The 18793-nt window shown below is 52.9% G+C and overlaps 1 non-coding gene across 1 annotated transcript; it reads right to left on the bottom strand.

Annotated features, from left to right (window-relative positions):
• Window positions 1-510: 510 nt before the first annotated feature.
• On the bottom strand, window positions 511-584 carry TRNAI-GAU. Its single transcript has one exon. It is a non-coding gene; the product is annotated as a tRNA-Ile (tRNA).
• Window positions 585-18793: the final 18209 nt, after the last annotated feature.

Raw genomic sequence — 18793 nt, 5'->3', positions numbered from 1 at the left:
ATGGCGGCGAGTGCAGGGGGGAGATGCGATTGGATTGATAGGTCAGGAGGCGGCTGCGCGTACAGTTGAGTTTAGGTTTCCTTTTACACGGAAGATGAGCTGAGTTTTTTTTGCTTTGACGTGAGGTGAGTTGAGGGTTAGTCTAGATTTTTTTTCACAAACAGGATTAGTATGGACTACTTGGCATTGGTGGGTAATTTTTATCAAGTTTTATGTCCAAATGGTATTGGCAAGATCAAAGGGCTGTAATTTTATGACGTGTTAAATTAACGATTGGATGTTTCTAATTTTTGTGAGATTTTCTAGCTTATTTTCTTTTTTCTGGTTAGCTAATAGATAGATACTAAAAAAAAGATGGTGTCGCTTGAAGAAACGTACTAACCGATCGTGGCTACGCGGAGGTGCTGCTTCATGGAACGTTTGCTGGGCTATCCGTTTTGGGCCGTACGGGCGTAATATATAGTATATAATACAAGAAAGGAAAGCATAATCGCAATTAAGAAAAAGAAATAGTCCCGACGGGGATTGAACCCGTGACTTCTGGTACATCGGACCAGCGCTCTAACCAGCTGAGCTACAGGACTTAATTGCTTTCGAGATAGTCCTTTTTTATTAAAATAATAGACAGCTTTTATTATACTTCAATAATTGAGAATACCGAAGAACGGCGAAATCAAGACGCGTGAGAGTTAGGCTCCATTTATCTTAATATCCACTCTCATGGCCATCAGTTTATCGAGAAACAAGAACCTAGGCAAGCTTCGAGCTCTCACAACTATTAGAGACATCCGGCCGTCCATCTCGATTTCTTGATGCACTTTCGATCGTTGGATCGCGCGCTTGGAAGGCCTAGGCCGTCGGACCAAACATGAGCACTATTGCAATGAATAGTTTCACTCCCGGTGTGCCACCGCGTGCAATTACAGTGCATCGCCAAGGGAATTTTTGTCATTTCACGCATAGGCATATAAAAGGGCAACAACTTCCCTTGTGAAGACCTAAGATGCCTCCTCCAGCACTAGTGTGGCCCTCTCTCCATCCCGCCTCGCCCGTCTGTCTCTTTATCCCTCCAATCACAGGAGCAGCCCGCGCCTCCCTGCCCCGCCGCCGTCATCTCCTTCGCCCAGTCGGCCCCGCCGCACCGCACGAGGTGGAATGCGACCCATTCCCCCGACGCCCCCTCGGCCCAGGCTAACCATTGCGCTACGGCCGCGATGCCCCCGCCGTCTGCTCGGCAGGAGGAAGAGCGAGGCCGCAAACGGATCTGGAGATTGAATCGGGCTCCAATGGCTCCTGCAAGGCGTGATGCCTGTTAAGGTGATCTTGTTGTACATCCGTTCTTTCACTGTCCTAGGTTCTCCATGCTTCGATTGATTTTTATTTTGCCTTTAATTTTTTACGCAGGGTGGTTGCTATCTCTCCGATCTCTACTCGTTCTCTTGGTGCCGGTGGCGTTCTTGCGACTGCTATGTAGATGGGCCTGGAGGTTGAAACTCTTTTCTCTCTGTTCGTTTGGATTCTCCTCACGATTATGTGTAGAGCTTGTTCGTGTGCTGCTTGATGAGTTTCTTCTCCTCTATTCTTGTGTGCTGGATTAGTGATTTTTATTTTCTTCTTGTGGAGGAGATTCTCAGATTTAGCTAGGTTCCAAAGAAGAGATTTTTCTTTGTCTTTCTTGTTTTGTTTGTACCTTGTTTGAGTTGACACACAACAGCCTCGTGTGTGTTGCCGTCGCCATCGTCCCGCCCCAACGGGTGTCTCTGCCGCCGCCGCCACATCTTCTCGCTGGTCTTCTCGCATTTGTCCTTGCACCGACGCCAGCCATACGTGCCGTGGCCGTGGACGCAAGCGCCGCAGGAATGGATAGGTATGAGATGCACGTACTCTGCGGAAGACTTTATTCGGCAGGTGTTATTCTCCCGGCAATGATAAGCATGTTATCTCTTTGAGACTTATCCCTTGTACGTGCGGTGCAGCAGCTAGACCTGCACATGGTCACGGCTTGCACGTTCGGCCTGTCCTGATCATCTTGCACGGGTAGTCAAGCCAAATAGCCGTCAATTTAGCTAGCTAGCTAGTAACCCCATGCACGCATGGGATTTCTATCATAGCATGTACGTGAGCTATGTCCATGCATAGCTCTTTGCATGTACACGTACATCCACTTGCTCGTTAAGTGAGGCTCATTAGATGATGCATGTGTAGACATAATTAAATAATGCTCCACCCATCTTGATGACCCTCTGATGAAAAATCCACGTATTTTCCAATGTTATGTATACATGCTTGTACGTATATATTGGTGCCATATTTTTATATATGATAAGTACAAAATTACGACAAAGTCTCATTGAACATTACTGAATTATCTTGATTGAGAAATCAAATAAAAGAATACATAGTGATGTATAAGGTTCGATGAATAACCGAGGGAGCGGTGGATAATTATGCTTCATTAAAGATTAGGAAAATATTATTTACTTAGCATAAAATCTGAATGTCGGGGGACTAATCCACGAACACCTATGGGACCGGCGGACCGAGTCCCTTTCGGTTCGGCGGGGGCGGAGGTCGTGCAAAGAGCGGATCGAGGCGAAGCACGCGAGCAGTTACCCAGGTTCGGGCCGCACGGATGCGTAAAACACTACTCCTGCTTTGTGGTTTGTATTGAGTTCTTGCTCGGGAGCGCGGAGTGCTACAGTACACACCAGCAGCTAACGAGACCGAGCGTGAGTGTTCTGTTTTTCCGAACCCCCCTCTACGTTGCGCATGGGCCTTCTTTTATATGCTCAAGGGGTCACCGACAGGTGGCAACGGAGGCAAAGGGTAAAAATGAGAAAGGTGATGCGGTAGGTACAGCTACCTACTACAGTGTATCATACCTAATCCTGACGGCAGGGGACAAGGGCCTTAAATGCCCGTCTGCGTCGCCTAAACAGTGTAAAAGGGACCGTCAGGGACGCCACCGCTCGCCACGATGGCAATCTTGTCAGCGCCGCTTGCCACCTCTCACCGCTGGCTGCACAGCTGCCCGCCACGCACGCCTGGAAGGGTCCCAGAGCGACACGTTGGTGGATGCGCTGGAGCGCGGGCATGGAGTGGTGGCTTGCCGCGGCAAGCGCCTTGCCGCGGTCGTTGTCTTGTCGCGTCCGGGAGCTTGTCGCTCACCGGGCCTTGTCGGGACGTGTGGCGCGCCGCGGCAAGTTCCTTGAGATGTCTTGGGTGGCCTTCCCGGCAAGCTCCTCTTGCCGGGGTCTTGAGGTGCCTTGGTTGGCCTTCCCGGCAAGCTCCTCTTGCCGGGGTCTTGACTTGGATACTTTGTTCTTGAATGGCTCCAAAGGAACCACGGAGGACCTTGGCGGTCACCCGGCAAGCCTTGCCGCGGGATGCTGCGACTGCCCGTGCACAAGTTCGGGATACTAGGGTACCCCTACTCTAGTACACCGACAGGAGCCCCCGGGCCTGGGCCATACACGGTGCCGAGCGCTGTTGGGCCAGGCCCAAAACAGGGCACGGGCACGCGCGTCCTAGGTTACGCCGTATCTTTCTCCGTATCCACCGCGCCCTCCCCGAACGGCACGCGTTGAATGCGGCATCGTGGGAGAGATCGTGGGTGGTTACTTTATTCGGAAATGCGGAACGTCCGCCTCCTTCCTCCTTATAAGCAGGGGAAACAGGGGCAGTTCGCACATTCGCCGGTTGCTGCTCCAATCTCAGAAATCTCCGCCGCTCCCTCGTCTTCCCAAAGCCGAAAGAGAGCAGCACACCGCCCCCCATCGCCACCAGCACTACCAACGCCGTCGGCCTCCTCCACCACTTCCGCCATGGCTCCGAAAGCCGACAAGGGGAAAGTTGTGAAGTCGACCGAGGCGCAGCGGCTTGCGGCGCTGCGAAAGGAGCGGGCAGTCTTCCCCCCCCAAGCTTGCCGCGAAGGAGCTGAGGGAGAACTACTACCTCTTCTGGTCGACGGAGACGCGGGCGCACCCGCGCACGAAGGTACTTCCCGCCGCCGCTTGGAAGAAGGCTCCGAATGGATACTCTTTCTTTGCCTTGTTCTTCTACTGCGGGCTCTGCCCGCCCTTCTCTGAATTCTTCTGCGATATCATGAACACCTACGGGTTCCACCTCCTTGACTTCACCCCCAATGCCGTTCTGACCATGGCAGTTTTCGCGCATCTCTGCGAAAACTTTGTCAGAGTCCATCCCAATGTAGCCCTCTTTCACCATTTCTTTATACCCCGAGTAGAGAGAGGAGAGCCTTTATCCGGCGGAATCGCCTGGATCTCAAGGGCCGGCAAGAAGGAAACTTATCTGGAGGGAGAGTTCCGCGGCAAGTGGGAGGAATGGATGGCAGACTGGTGCTGGATTGACGAGGAAAATCCGCAGCCGTTTACCACCCGGCGCCAAACCCCAGTAGCACGCGGCAGCGATTGGAGTGACGTGGCCCCGGAAGACGACAGGCTGAAGATTGCTGTCACCCGGATCCTGCGCCTCAGGCTTGCCGGGCTTACTGTAGGCGCTGTTGGCGCAGATTTTCTTCGCTGCCGCATCGCCCCCCTGCAGGAACGGGGGAGGCCCGCCTGGGAGTTCAAGAATGCGGCAGACATCATGAGGCTGCGCCCGGGCCTCAACTTCAACTTCACTGTCCTGGAGCTCAACGCGATGCTCCAGGAGCTGTTCAAGTACGACCCCCAACAGCCCGAAGTTTTCAGGTTGCCGAGGGGCGTCGTTTCGCTGTGCAACAATTCCTCGCTCGACCGCATCCGAGCAATGATGCCGCAGTGCGACTCGCACGGGATTGTCCCAACTTGGCAAGAGCCTGCGGACGAGGTCGTGCAGCAATTCTTCGATGGCTTGGTAGAAGTGGTGATCCGCTCCGACGAGAAGGACAGCCTCACCCGTGACACCACCGATGAGGAGATGACACGCATCGCCACCAGGCTGGAAGAGGCGGCGGCAGCTGCAGCCGCGGGCGAATTTGGATTCACCGTGGAGGAGGCTGATGCAGCAGAGGCGGGAAGCCGTGCCGAGCGAGAGGAGCGCGTCGGCGAGAAAGAACTTGCCGGGCATGGCGCCGGGTCGAGCGAGCCCGCCAAGGATACGAGCGGCTCGCTGGATATCAACTCGTCTTCCACCTCATCTTCGGACAGCTCGCCGCAAGCAGAGCCTCCATCTCCACCAAGAAGGCATCTCCGCAAGGCCGGGGACGTAGCGGAGCGGCAAGTGAGTCAACAGCCGCTGCGCCGCGCGACACGCTCTGGAGCGGGGTCCTCCCGGACCACCGCTTCTGCTCCTGCCGCTTCTCATGCCGCGACGACAGCTGGAGCGGGGTCGTCGCAGACCACCGCCACTGTTCCCGCCAAGCGGTCAAGGGAAGCCACTCCTCCACCTCCTCACGCTGGACGTGAGCCGGACTTCGACTTCTCCACGTTCAGCTCCGACGAGGAAGAAGAAGAAGAGTAAGATCCTCTTGTTGTACTTGTAGTTCTTCAATCCTTGATGTTTTGTCTTGTATCTCACTTGCTTTACTCTGAACTTATTCCTTTTCAGGACTCTGGCCCAGAGAGCAGCGAAGAGAGCTAAGGCCCCGGTGATTATCATCGAGGATGAACCCACGGCAATAGCGGGGGGGCCACCCGAGACAACCTTGCCGGACCCGGCAATTTTTCTCCAGAGCAGCCCCCAGCGTAAGTATCTGGTTTGCTTTCCGCTGTGAGGCGCGTATGGATACTCTGTCTTTGCTGATATCTGACTGCTGGCTTGTGTAGGAGCAGAGCAGCCCCACCAGGAGCCAAGGGAGAGTCCTCCGGCAAGGGAGAGCTTTCCGGTAAGGGAGAAGTCTCGGCAAGGGACAGCACCAGCGGCCCCCCGACGGCGGAGACCACGACTGGAGAACCAGGTACAGGTGATCCTCTTACTTCGAAACTTCCCTTGGGTTCTTCTTCTTTTGATCTTCTTCTTGTTGAATATTTACTTGACTCTTCTCCCTTTTTCGGCCGTCAGACCCATCTGCAGCGGAGCAGATGGAGACCAAGGTTGCCGCCGACGAAGCAGCGGTGCTGGCGATCCCGCCGGCACAGGCCGCCAAGGCTGCCGCCGCAGCAACTGGTGACGGGTCTGGCGATCGCACTGATGGCCCTGAGGCCGCAGGAGCGCCGGGCGCTACGTCGACCGCCGACCCGTCCGCTGCTGCCGCAGCGCCAGGCTCCGAAGATCCCCAGCCAGGCGTCTACTTGAAGGCCGGCGATGGCGTCTTCATCAACCTCCCCTGGGCGTCAAGCTCCAGGGCGCCGGTCGAGGGAGAGATCTTCGACGGGGAAGTGCTCACCTCCGCTGGGCTGACGCTGGTTGACGCGCCAAGCAGCAGCGGCAACGAGCCCGAGGAAGAGCGACTGTTGCGGAAGTTGTTGTCGCTCTACCGCGTGCGGCAAGCCAAGCTGGAATCTCGCGAGGCGCTTGTCGCGAAGGCGGGAGCAGACATCGAGAAGCGCGCGGAGGAGCTCGGGGGTTTCCACCGAGAAGCCCTCCGGTCCCTGGCGGAGGAGCGGGAGCAGCTCGCCGAAGCGCAGAAGGCCTTCCTCCTCGAGAAGGCTGAAGTCAGAGAGCAACAGCGGCTTGCCACTGAGAAGCTATCCGCGGAGGAGGGCGAGCTGGCGCAGCGGAAGGTCAATCTTGACGCCCACGAGGAGGAGCTTGCCGGGCGCGAGGAAAAACTCGGCGGAGCCCTCAAGCACGCAGAGGATGCTGCCGCCGCCGCTGAGGCCGCCAAGAAGGAGCTGGAGGCCGATCTCGCCGAGAAGGGCAAAGAGCTCAGCGCCGCCAAGGACTCCAACGCGGATCTTGAGTTGAAGCTGACTACTTTGACCAAGACGCTGGACGGCGCCAAGGAACAGGAGGCGGCCTTGAAAGAAGAGATCAAGGCCGACAAGGCGCTGCTGGAGAGTGTTGCCACCACCCAGAACGCTTTCAGGGAGACTGTGGAGCACTGGACGGAGAGTCTTGTGAATGCTGCCACAGACATTGACAGGGAGTTGGCGCAGCTGGGGATGGAGGATGTCGGGTATCCCTCCGACGAGAACCTCCAACCCAGCGCCAAGCTCGTCTTGTTCTTCAAAGGCGTGGCGACGGCCCTTCAGCGGCTCCGGGAGAAGATCCCAAAGCAGCTGGCCGACGAGTCGCGCAAGATCTGCGCGGGAGCTCTTCAGAAAGTGTTGGTGAAGGTGGCCTTCCGCAATCCGGGCCTCAACCTCACCAACGTCCTCAAGACCCTGCCACCGGATGCTGATCTGGAGGTGCTCAGGACCCTTGTCGCACCCATTGTGGACAAGGTGAGCGGGATCAAGAGGATCGAAGGCGATCGCGTAGACTAGGCCGCCTGTTTCTTCTTTCCTTGTTGCTGTTTATCATGTTATGAAAACAATCCGTTAGAGCCGCGACAAGCTATCTTGTAATATAGCTCTATTCTGGGTAATGATTGCAATGTTATTCCCTTTACTTGATTCCTCCCTTTGTATGTTTTTGCCCTACGCTTTTAGGGAACTTGCCGGTGCAGGCACCTTAGCCGCGAGCGCTGAGTGCGGAACGTCAGCAGCCTGCTGGCGGTGCCGTTACCGACAAGAAACCTTGTCGCAACTAGTCGCAGCTCACTTAAGTTGTTGAGCGGACTCGACACAAAGTATGGGCGCAACTAGCTACGAGTTGGTTCCTCCGCGCACAGGTTTTCCATACAAAGTGCGGTCGTTCAAGGGAGATAACTTAAAAAATTTAAAAAATCTGATTGCTCAAACTTTGGCAACTTAGCTTTTCTGTTGTTTGCTTCCCGGCAAGGCAAAACTTTCTTGGACGACGCCTGGTCCATACCATTATCTTCTCCTTTCCCCCCCGGCAAACTTGTGGGCGAGGGAACCTTCCTTTCCTTGAGAAAAAAGAAAGAAGAGAAAATAAAGATATGGAGCCTTACGGCTCGTTATTGCTTACCGGGGAGTAGGTGCTGCACAATGTGTCAGTTAACACATGCAAAAAATAGAAAGCATGAAATTGACAAGATGTGCGAAGCACATGAGCTTTACTTATGCACGGGGTCTGCACCCGGCTTTGTACAAAGGATTACATGCAACAGCGGCAAGACTTGTACAAAAGGTGGTTCCCGAAACAGGTTCCGGCAACCGCGCCTTACGGGTAGAACTTACGAAGATGCTCAATATTCCAGGAGTTGCTCACCGGAATGGCATCTTCGGTCTCAAGGTGGACAGCGCCAGGCCTAGTGACTCGTTTCACCCGGTAAGGGCCTTCCCACTTTGGCGTCAACTTGTTGGAATTTTTGGCGGACTAAACACGCCGAAGAACAAGGTCGCCTTCCTCGAAACTTTTGGCATTAACTTTGCGGCTATGGTAGCGGCGCAAAGCTTGCTGGTAGCGAGCAGCTCGCACAGCAGCCTGAAGACGGTCTTCCTCAAGGAGCAGTGCGTCATCTTGTCGCAGCTGCTCTTGCTCAAGCTCATCATAAGCGAGCACTCGAGGTGACCCGTATACGAGTTCTGTGGGGAGAGCTGCCTCTGCTCCATAGACTAGAGCGAAAGGTGTCTGGCCAGTGGCTCGATTTGGCGTCGTCCTGATCGACCAAAGAGCCACCGGCAGCTCCTCGATCCAGTTTTTTCCGCACTTGTGCAGCCTATCGAAAGTTCTGGTCTTGAGCCCTCGCAGCACTTCAGCATTTGCCCTCTCCGCTTGACTGTTGCTTCTCGGGTGAGCAACAGAAGCGAAGCAGACCTTGGCGCCAAGATCTTGGATGTACTGCATGAAGGTGCGGCTCGTGAATTGCGTACCGTTGTTGGTGATTATCCTGTTAGGGATCCCGAAGCGGCAAACAATCGACCTGAAGAACTTGACTGCTGACTGTGCTGTCACCTTCCTCACTAGTTCCACTTCCGGCCACTTTGTGAACTTGTCAATTGCAACGTACAAGTACTCAAAGCCCCCGATTGCTCGGGGAAAGGGGCCGAGGATGTCGAGCCCCCAGACCGAAAATGGCCAGGATAAAGGGATTGTCCGGAGAGCTTGAGCTGGTTGGTGTATCTGCTTGGAATGGAACTGGCACGCTTCACACTTGGTTACTTGTGCAGTTGCATCCTGGAGGGCTGTCGGCCAAAAGAAACCTTGCCGGAACGCTTTGCCGGCAAGTGCTCTTGCGCCAATGTGGTGACCACATATGCCTCCATGTATCTCTGCCAACAGCTTTTGTCCGTCTTCCCGGTGAATACACTTCAATTTCACACCGTTGAGTCTTCTTCTGTACAGTGTCTTGTCGACAAACTAGTACATACTTGACTGCCGGGCTACTCTTTCCGCTTCTTCTTGCTCTTCGGGAAGTTCTCCTGTCTGAAGGAAACGGACAATCTCCTGTGCCCATGCTGGAGCTTGTGGCTCGACAACAAGGACTAAAGGCAAATCTGCTGCTGTGGGAACATCCGCTTCTACGGCGAGAACCTGCGGCTCTGCCGGAGCTTGACGTTCCCCGGCAAGCTTGCCGGAGCAAAACTTGTCGGGAGCTTCTGCTTCAACGGAACAAACCCTAGGGCTTGCCGGAGCAGACTGCTCCTCAGCGCTTTTGGCGTTGATCTTGGGGTCCTTCTTGGCGGCGGCTTCGGGAAGCTCTGCCAGAAAATAGTCACTAGAAATCAACTTCCTCTTCTTGCTCTGTCCAGTTGATGGCGTTACGGACGGTTGAGTCAGCTTGAGCACAAAGATCCCTGGTTCCACAGGTAACTTAAGTGCGGCGCACTTTGACAGGCCGTCGGCAATGGCGTTCTGAGCTCTTGGAACATGCTCCATCTGTAGGCCGTCAAAGTGCTCTTCTAGCTTTCTCACTTCGTCGACGTAGGCTTCCATCAACAGACTTTGATAGCTCTTGTTTACTTGGCGTACGACAAGCTGTGAGTCACCCCTGATAATGAGCTTCTTGATCCCAAGGTCTGCCGCGATCCTGAGACCGGCAAGCAAGCCTTCATACTCTGAAGTATTGTTTGTTGCTTGCTCCTTGGGAAAGTGCATCTGGACTACGTACTTGAGGTGCTCTCCGGTGGGTGCGACAAGCAGCACGCCAGCGCCGGTGCCTTGCAGCGAAAAGGCACCATCAAAGTACATCAGCCACTCTTTGCTTGCTTCCTTGACGGGGATGCTCGTTTCTGGAATTTCTTCATCTGGTGTTGGCGTCCATTCTGCTATGAATTCTGCCAATGCTCTGCTTTGGATAGTTGAAGTACTTTCAAACTTGAGGCCAAAGCTTGACAGTTCCAGTGCCCACTCAACAATCATGCCTGTCGCTTCTGGATTCTGTAGTATCCTCTTCAGCGCAAAGCGAGTGACAACTGTGATCTCATGTGCTTGGAAGTAATGGCGCAGCTTTCTCGAGGCCATGAGAAGGCCGAAAAGCAATTTCTACACGCCAGAGTACCTTGACCTAGCCCCCTGCAGAAGGGAACTGACAAAGTAAACTGGGCGCTGCACCATTCTCTTCTGTATCTCCTCGCGCGCCTGCGCAGACCCATCCTTGTCGGGACCAGAGCTTGTCGGGGAAGCCCCCTGCTTGTCGCTGGATGTGCCTGCCGTGGTTGTTGGCTCGTCATCTGCCTCCCTCTCCGCTACTAACGCAGCACTAACCACTTGATTTGTTGCTGCTATATACAGCAGCAACTTCTCTTGTGGTTTAGGTGCGGCAAGTATTGGAGGAGAGGACAGGTATCTCTTCAAGTCTTGCAGCGCAGCCTCCGCTTCCGGAGTCCATTTCATTGGACCTGCCTTTTTCAATAATTTGAAAAATGGCAGGGCGCGCTCAGCAGACCTAGAGATAAACCTGCTGAGAGCAGCCACGCAACCGGCAAGTCTTTGTACATCCTTGACGCGCTTTGGTGCTTCAATCTGCTCAATGGCCTTGATCTTGTCGGGATTGGCTTCAATTCCCCGCTGAGACACGAAGAACCCGAGAAGCTTGCCGGAGGGGACTCCAAACACACACTTCTCTGGGTTGAGCTTGAGGCTGATCTTGCGCAGATTTGCAAAGGTCTCGTCTAAATCTTGGATCAGAGTTGCCTTGTCTTTGCTCTTGACCACTATATCATCCATGTAGGCTTCCACATTCCTGTGTATTTGTGGCTCAAGAGCGACATGGACTACTCTTGCAAATGTTGAGCCAGCATTTTTTAATCCGAAAGGCATCCGTATGAAACAGTACGTGCCACATGGAGTAATAAATGCGGTCTTCTCCTCATCCTCTTCTGCCATGAAGATCTGATGGTATCCTGAGTATGCGTCAAGAAATGAAAGCAAATCACATCCGGCTGTGGAGTCAACAATCTGGTCAATGCGCGGCAAAGGAAATGGGTCTTTGGGACAAGCTTTGTTAACATCGGTAAAATCGATACAAAGTCTCCATTTCCCGTTTGCCTTGCGCACGACTACAGGATTGGCCAACCACGTAGGATGGAGCACTCCTCTAACAAGGCCTGCTGCTTCCAACTTCTTGATCTCTTCTGCAATGAACTCTTGGCGCTCCACTGCTTGCTTCCTGACCTTCTGCTTGACGGGCCGCGCATGAGGACAAACGGCAAGGTGATGCTCAATTACTTTCCTGGGAACACCGGGGATGTCAGACGGTTGCCACGCAAAGACGTCGACATTCGCCCAAAGGAAAGCAATGAGCGCGCTTTCCTATTTGGGGTTGAGAGTGGCACTGATGGTGAAGGTACCACCAATGCCGTCCTCCTTGGCGGACACCTTCTTGGTCTCTGGCGGAGCTGCCATTGTCTTCTTACACTTGCCGGTGGAGCTCGATGGTGCGTCCTCGACGGCAGCGCAGCACTCCGAAGAGGTGCGCTTGCCGGAGTGGGCATCAAAACTCTTGCCGGACTTGGTCTTCTTCTTCCCCCCGGGAGCTTCAACGACAAGTGACTTGTGGTCTGTTGCGGCTGCCGCTTCCCGGTAGATCTTGTCGGCGCAGATAAGAGCATCCTTCTTGTCGCCGGGGACAGAGATGACGCTTATCGGGCCTGGCATCTTCAGCATGTTGTATGCGTAGTGAGAGGCTTCCATGAACTTGGCGAGTGCTGGACGGCCAAGTATCCCATTGTAAGGCAATGGAATATCGGCAACGTCAAAAGTGACCCGCTCAGTCCTGAAGTTCAGCTCGCTGCCAAATGTTACTGGCAACGTGACCTTCCCCTTCGGCTTACTTCTTCCCGGGTTAATTCCTTGGAATGTGCCGGTCTCTTCAAGCTCGCTTTCAGGGATCTGGAGTTTCTGGAGTACAGCGGAGGAGATCAGGTTCAAGCCGGCCCCGCCGTCAACTAGCATCTTGGTGACCTTGAGGTTGCAGATAGTTGGTGAAACCAACATCGGCAAGCACCCGACCGCAGTTGTGCGGTCAGGGTGGTCCTCAATATCAAAGATGATAGGCGTGCTGGACCATTTCAGAAGCTTGCGTGACTCGACAGGTGGTTCCGCCGCATTGACTTCCCGCACCCACTGCTTGAGTTGGCGGTGCAAAGTATGCAGAGAAGCACCGCCGTCAACGCACAAGACCTCTGTGGCTTTCTGGAACTCCTGCTCACTGGTCTCAACATCATCCATGTCTTCGTCGTCGTCGTCGTCTTCATCCTTGTCGCGGCCGCGGGGAGGTCTGTCTCCTTGCCGCTGCTTGGCCTTGCCGCGGCGTCCTCCCCGGCCAGCGCGCTTCTTGCCGGATTCTCCAGCGCCTCCTTGGGCCCTCTCCTTGTCTCGTCGCTCGTACTCAGCCTTTTGCTGCTGGACAATCTGCTCTACCTTCTTGCAGCTCTGGAGGTCGTGGCCCTTGGTGCGGTGGATCTTGCAGTACTGCTTGTCGGTGTCGTCCTGCTTGTCGGCGACCACCACAGCCTGGCAGTTGGTGCATGCGGCGATCTCCTTGCCGGAGCTACCAACTTTGGCTTTCTTGGCGCCACCTTCGTTGCTGGACTGCTCAACGACTAGCACATCTTTGCCTTTCTTCTTCCTGTTCCGCCACCGGTTTTTCTTTGCCGGGGCTGCATCCTCGCTGTCAGATCCTCCTGCTCCTATATTCTCTCCGGGGAGTTTCCTCCCTTCTTCAGCATGTGCACACTTGTCGGCCAGGGCATACAGCTCACTGACGTCTCTGATCTTGCACATCGCCATCTCCTCCCGCATCCTGCGGTTACGCACGTTCTGATGAAACGCGCTGATGACCGCGGCAGAGTGGACATCTGGGATGTTGTGCTGCACATGGCTGAATCTTTGAATATACTTGCGTAGGGGCTCTCCTTCCTTCTGGGCGAGTAGATGAAGGTTACTCTCTTGGCCATGAGGTTTGTGGCCGCCTGTAAAGGCGCCGACAAACTGATGGCACAGGTCTGCCCAGGAGGATATGGAGTTGTCCGGCAAGTGCATGAGCCAGGACCTGACATTGGGTTTGAGCACCAGCGGGAAGTAGTTGGCAAGGATCTTGTCGTCCCGTCCCCCGGCAGCATGCACCGCAATGGTGTAGATGCTGAGGAACTCCGATGGATGCGACTTGCCGTCGTACTTCTCTGGTACGTCTGGCTTGAAATTCTTCATGCTGGGCCACTGGACTTGCCGCAGCTCACGAGTGAACGCAGGGCAACCTACCGCGTACGGCAAGTCGCCTGGTTCCCCTGGCGCATGCATGTCAACAGAGGGCCCAGCGCGCTGGTCTGATTGACGTCGCGCTTCTCTTCGGCGCTCGATGCGAGTACGAGCGTCTTCTTGCTGTCGTTCGTGAAGAACTTGGCGCTGATCTCGACGAGCTCGTGGATCTGATAACGCGGTGGAGTCGCTGTCGAGGTGGATCCGGCGAGTCAGCGATCTTGGCCTTCGGGGCGGAGAGTGCACAGTGGATGCACCCCCACCGGTCTTGTCGCCACCGGCTCGTGCCTGGCTGACTTGCCGCGGCTGCGACGTGCTCGGCTGCCGTTGAGTGTTGCCGTTGGCGAAGCTGATGAGACTCTGGATGGTGGCCCTCCAGTCGTCGATCTTGTCTGATGTTGGAGGGTAGTCTAGGAGCAGTTGAGCTCACGCCAAAGCTTCTGCTGGAGTGGCGGGTGGTGGTGGCGAACGGTGCGAGGAGTGGGATATGCTCGGACTTCTAACTATGTTAGAAGGAGCAGTATCCCGTCCAGGCGACCGTGCCTCGCTCGTGCCAGCATGTTGGTGTGCATGCTGGTCTGGAGCACTCCGAGATCCACCAGCTCGATCTTGGTCCAGCAAACGCATGGTACTGTGAGTACCATGACGCTGCCGGTCCCGCGCCTCCTGAGGTGGGCGCAGTGCATGTACGGACGCCGAGGTCTTGGAGTGTGCCCGGTCGTTGTGGGAGCCGGCTACGCCGCCGATGTGCAGCGCGGCCTTGTCCTTGGACCTGGCAGCACCGTGAGCCCCCTCGTCGATGCCCGTTCTTCCGCCGGCTTCCGCCCCATCAGCCGTTTGCTCCGGCGGTGGTGGGTTCGGCGCGGACGGAGCAACCGCCTCCGAAGCCTTCTTCTTCGGCGGCATGTCGATGAAGATGATGAAGATCTAGCTCGTGTGAAGGCCGGATCTGGTTCACACAACCTCGACGCCCCCTACCTGGTGCGCCAAAGATGTCGGGGGACTAATCCACGAACACCTATGGGACCGGCGGACCGAGTCCCTTTCGGTTCGGCGGGGGCGGAGGTCGCGCAAAGAGCGGATCGAGGCAAAGCACGCGAGCAGTTACCCAGGTTCGGGCCGCACGGATGCGCAAAACCCTACTCCTGCTTTGTGGTTTGTATTGAGTTCTTGCTCGGGAGCGCGGAGTGCTACAGTACACACCAGCAGCTAACGAGACCGAGCGTGAGTGTTCTGTTTTTCCGAACCCCCCTCTACGTTGCGCATGGGCCTCCTTTTATATGCTCAAGGGGTCACCGACAGGTGGCAATGGAGGCAAAGGGTAAAAATGAGAAAGGTGATGCGGTAGGTACAGCTACCTACTACAGTGTATCATACCTAACCCTGACGGCAGGGGACAAGGGCCTTAAATGCCCGTCTGCGTCGCCTAAACAGTGTAAAAGGGACCGTCAGGGACGCCACCGCTCGCCACGATGGCAATCTTGTCAGCGCCGCTTGCCACCTCTCACCGCTGGCTGCACAGCTGCCCGCCACGCACGCCTGGAAGGGTCCCAGAGCGACACGTTGGTGGATGCGCTGGAGCGCGGGCATGGAGTGGTGGCTTGCCGCGGCAAGCGCCTTGCCGCGGTCGTTGTCTTGTCGCGTCCGGGAGCTTGTCGCTCACCGGGCCTTGTCGGGACGTGTGGCGCGCCGCGGCAAGTTCCTTGAGATGTCTTGGGTGGCCTTCCCGGCAAGCTCCTCTTGCCGGGGTCTTGAGGTGCCTTGGTTGGCCTTCCCGGCAAGCTCCTCTTGCCGGGGTCTTATCTCCTTGGCTTGGATACTTTGTCCTTGAATGGCTCCAAAGGAACCACGGAGGACCTTGGCGGTTCACCCGGCAAGCCTTGCCGTGGGATGTTGAGACTGCCCCGTGCCACAAGTTCGCGGATACTAGGGTACCCCTACTCTAGTACACCGACACTGAAGTATTTGAATAGTTCAAAGGAATTTAAGAATATATTATTTGAAGAGTTCAAATATTTTTTTAGTGAAGATAAGGATCATTATGACAAAAGATAAAGTGATTCTTCAGTATTGAAGAAAATTATGTGAGTCATAAGTTTAGGAAAACACTCGAATAATTGTGGAATTATTTTATTACCAATATGCTTTTATAAAATTTGGGGTATAATTGAAACAATAAACAGAGCACCGCATATTAGCCTTGCTAATAGAAACCATATAACTTATGGAGTTTATAAACCAGATAAATGTTGAATTGTAGGATATCTCAGAAACATGACTTGAATTCCTTCCATCGAAATGTTCAAAAGGCAAAGTGTTTGTCACGGATTAATATTTTTTCAAGAAAGTGTTTTCCTGTCAAAGAAATGAGTGGGAGGATACTAGAACTTGCAAAGGATTATTGAATCTCTAGTGGTAATAAGTAGGATTAAACAAACCGAAGTTTGTCTGTTAGATTGTCTTCCAAAATAAACCGTAAAGTTATGATTATAGAACCCTAAAACTTGTAACAGGATTATGCAAATCAGGAAAATCGTTGATTTTCTGAAATTTTCACGATGAGATTATCATCTTAGAAAGAAGATTGAAACTATCACACTGAACGTGGAAAGCTTTGTTTCAATTGGCCAACTCCGCCCCATGAGACGGGAGCAACATCCGGCGATTGTTCATATTCGTCTGCAGTTGGAACAGTGGCCGGAGCAAATATAAACAACAAAATTGTTTATCTACAAACTTTTCTCATAAAGGTATGATAATTTCCCAGATGCACTGTTGGCATAATGGGCGAATTTGCATGTAGCTCAGTCTGTCGCCGCACTCCGCAAAAACCTTGCCTGACTTGTCAACATGCCCGGCTCAATGGAGCGGTGCCAATATTGGTAACATGTGCACAGAGATTAAGAAACTAAAAAATGCACTAGCAATTTGCAAGGAGACACCCAACGTCTGGACCCGTTACATGCAGAGAAAAAATTTCGCATCACCTGGTCAAGCTTTATTCATATTGGAGGAGGTACTGTTAAAGACAACGTTCACCGGGCGGACTGTTGCGTGGAGGGGGACAAAAAATACCAATACTTCGAAGAGGCCAGCGAGCATGCGACCATTAGAAAAAAAAATAAAACACTTAGAGGGAAGACGGGCTCGCTAGCCACAAGACCACCGGAGATGGCATTCTATTGGTGAATTCTTTTAAGCAAAACCTTTCACAGCAGAAGGTCTTCCGGGTGTGTGCAAGATGTCTGATAGCGTTCTGTCAAGGTTACTTCACGAGATGAGTTCTATGTTGACTGCTCCATTACACTAATGAGGAAATGAAAGACATCTCTCTTTCAGATATTTCCAACAAAGGCGCCCAAAACAGATTGGCTTCCCCGCACCACTTTATTCCGTGTCCATTGGGAGATCTGCTGGGTTGGAGGTCACCAACACGTTTTCTGATAATTTTGCAAAGGTGAAGAGAGCCCAGAGTAAGAATGAGACAATTCTTTTTTCTTATCCATAAGGTAAAACACCTCACCCAACTCACTCAGTTTCATTCCTATTAGCCTTTGCAATCCTTTACAAAATTGCCTCAAAGTGGTCTCTAAATCATCTCGAAGCAAGTTCTTTCCGATATCTCTCAGAAGAACAATGAACGTCTCATTACTATAATATTATCACAACATACAAGTGTTTACAATTGATGTAGAGCAATAATGGCACAAGAAAAATAGATTTTGTGCGTTATAAATTGGATATGATGAAGCCTTATGATCGGGTCGAGGGAATTTTATTCTGAGGATATCATGTCAAAGTGGGTTTGCAGTAACTTGGGAATCTCTTGTAATGAAGATTGTTAGTTCAGTGAAATTCTCCGTAATGTTTAAATGGAGAAAAAATAGAAGAACTTAAGACAACGATGGGGATCCGACAGGGGACCCAATATCTCCTTACCTATTTTTGTTTGCAGCAGAGGTCTTTCGTTGCCTCTTCCAAAAGAAAGAATAAGTCATCCCACCTATTGTGGCATTAAGTGGCATCTCGGCACCGCGCAGTCGACCACTTGCTATTCGCAGATGGACAGCCTACTATTTGTTCAAGTCATGTAGTCAAGGAGGCTAATGGAGTTGTCCTCTCTTTTGGAGTCTATTGTAACGCGTCCCATCAAAGGAATATCTTATCAAAGTATTCCTATTTTCTTCCTAAAAGTTGTCCTGAAAGTTTTTAAAAGCTTGAAATTAAGGAGGCCTTTGTATGTTCCCAAATGAGTCTTTGTCTAGAGATATCTAGATGCCGACTGATGTTGGAAATTCTAATGAATGTGCCTTCAGTTCTTGAAGATAGAGTGTGGGAAAAGTGGAAGGGATGGATGGAGAAGATCCTGTCAGTTGGTGGAAGGAAGTTCTTTATAAAATCGATTGCTGAGGCAGTACCTGTTTACTTCTATGTCTTGTTTTAAGCTCCCGCGTGACCTTTCCAAGCATACTAATACTCTTTATTCGGTTTTGGTTGGTAGGTATTACAGAAGGGGCGAGAAGCCAGATTGGGTATCCTAGAGTGTTATGACAAGGCAAAATCTTGTCGAGGTCTCGGCTTTCGAGATATTCTGAACTTCTTTAAACTGCCTGCTTAGGCCGTCAGGCTTGGCGCATATTTGATGGACCCAGCTTTTCTAACGTAGAACACTTAAAGGCTAAATACTTTCCTACTTCAGATTTCTTGATGCTAGCTGGGAATTCCCCTTCGCAAATTCTGGCGAATAGATATTGGATGTAGGGGCACCATGAAACAGGGCCTTACTAGGCAGAGTAAGACAGGACATCACGCGATCTGGCAGCATAACTGGATTCCCCGGGACATTAATATGTGGCCCATTGTAAGTAATGTACTGGACCTGCCCGAAGTGGTGGCCGAACTGATTCACAGTGGATGCATCGTGGGACATGGACAAGCTAGCTCAAACTTTCCTGCCTACATATGTACAAGCTATTGCTTATATTCCCCTATGCACATGTCAGGTGGACGATTTCTGGTCTTGGACCCATGTGAAGAGCGGGTTTTTTTCCAGTTCGCTCGGTCTATAGAATGTTAGTCTCTACGAAGTTACGCCGCGAAGCATGGCTCGAGGGCAGAGCGGAATCTTCAAACTCAGAGA

The sequence above is a fragment of the Triticum urartu genome, chromosome 6, assembly GCF_003073215.2.
Source record: "Triticum urartu cultivar G1812 chromosome 6, Tu2.1, whole genome shotgun sequence".
Lineage (NCBI taxonomy): Eukaryota > Viridiplantae > Streptophyta > Magnoliopsida > Poales > Poaceae > Triticum > Triticum urartu.
Note: the sequence above shows the minus strand (reverse complement) of the source record. Positions and strands in the feature narration are given on the sequence as shown.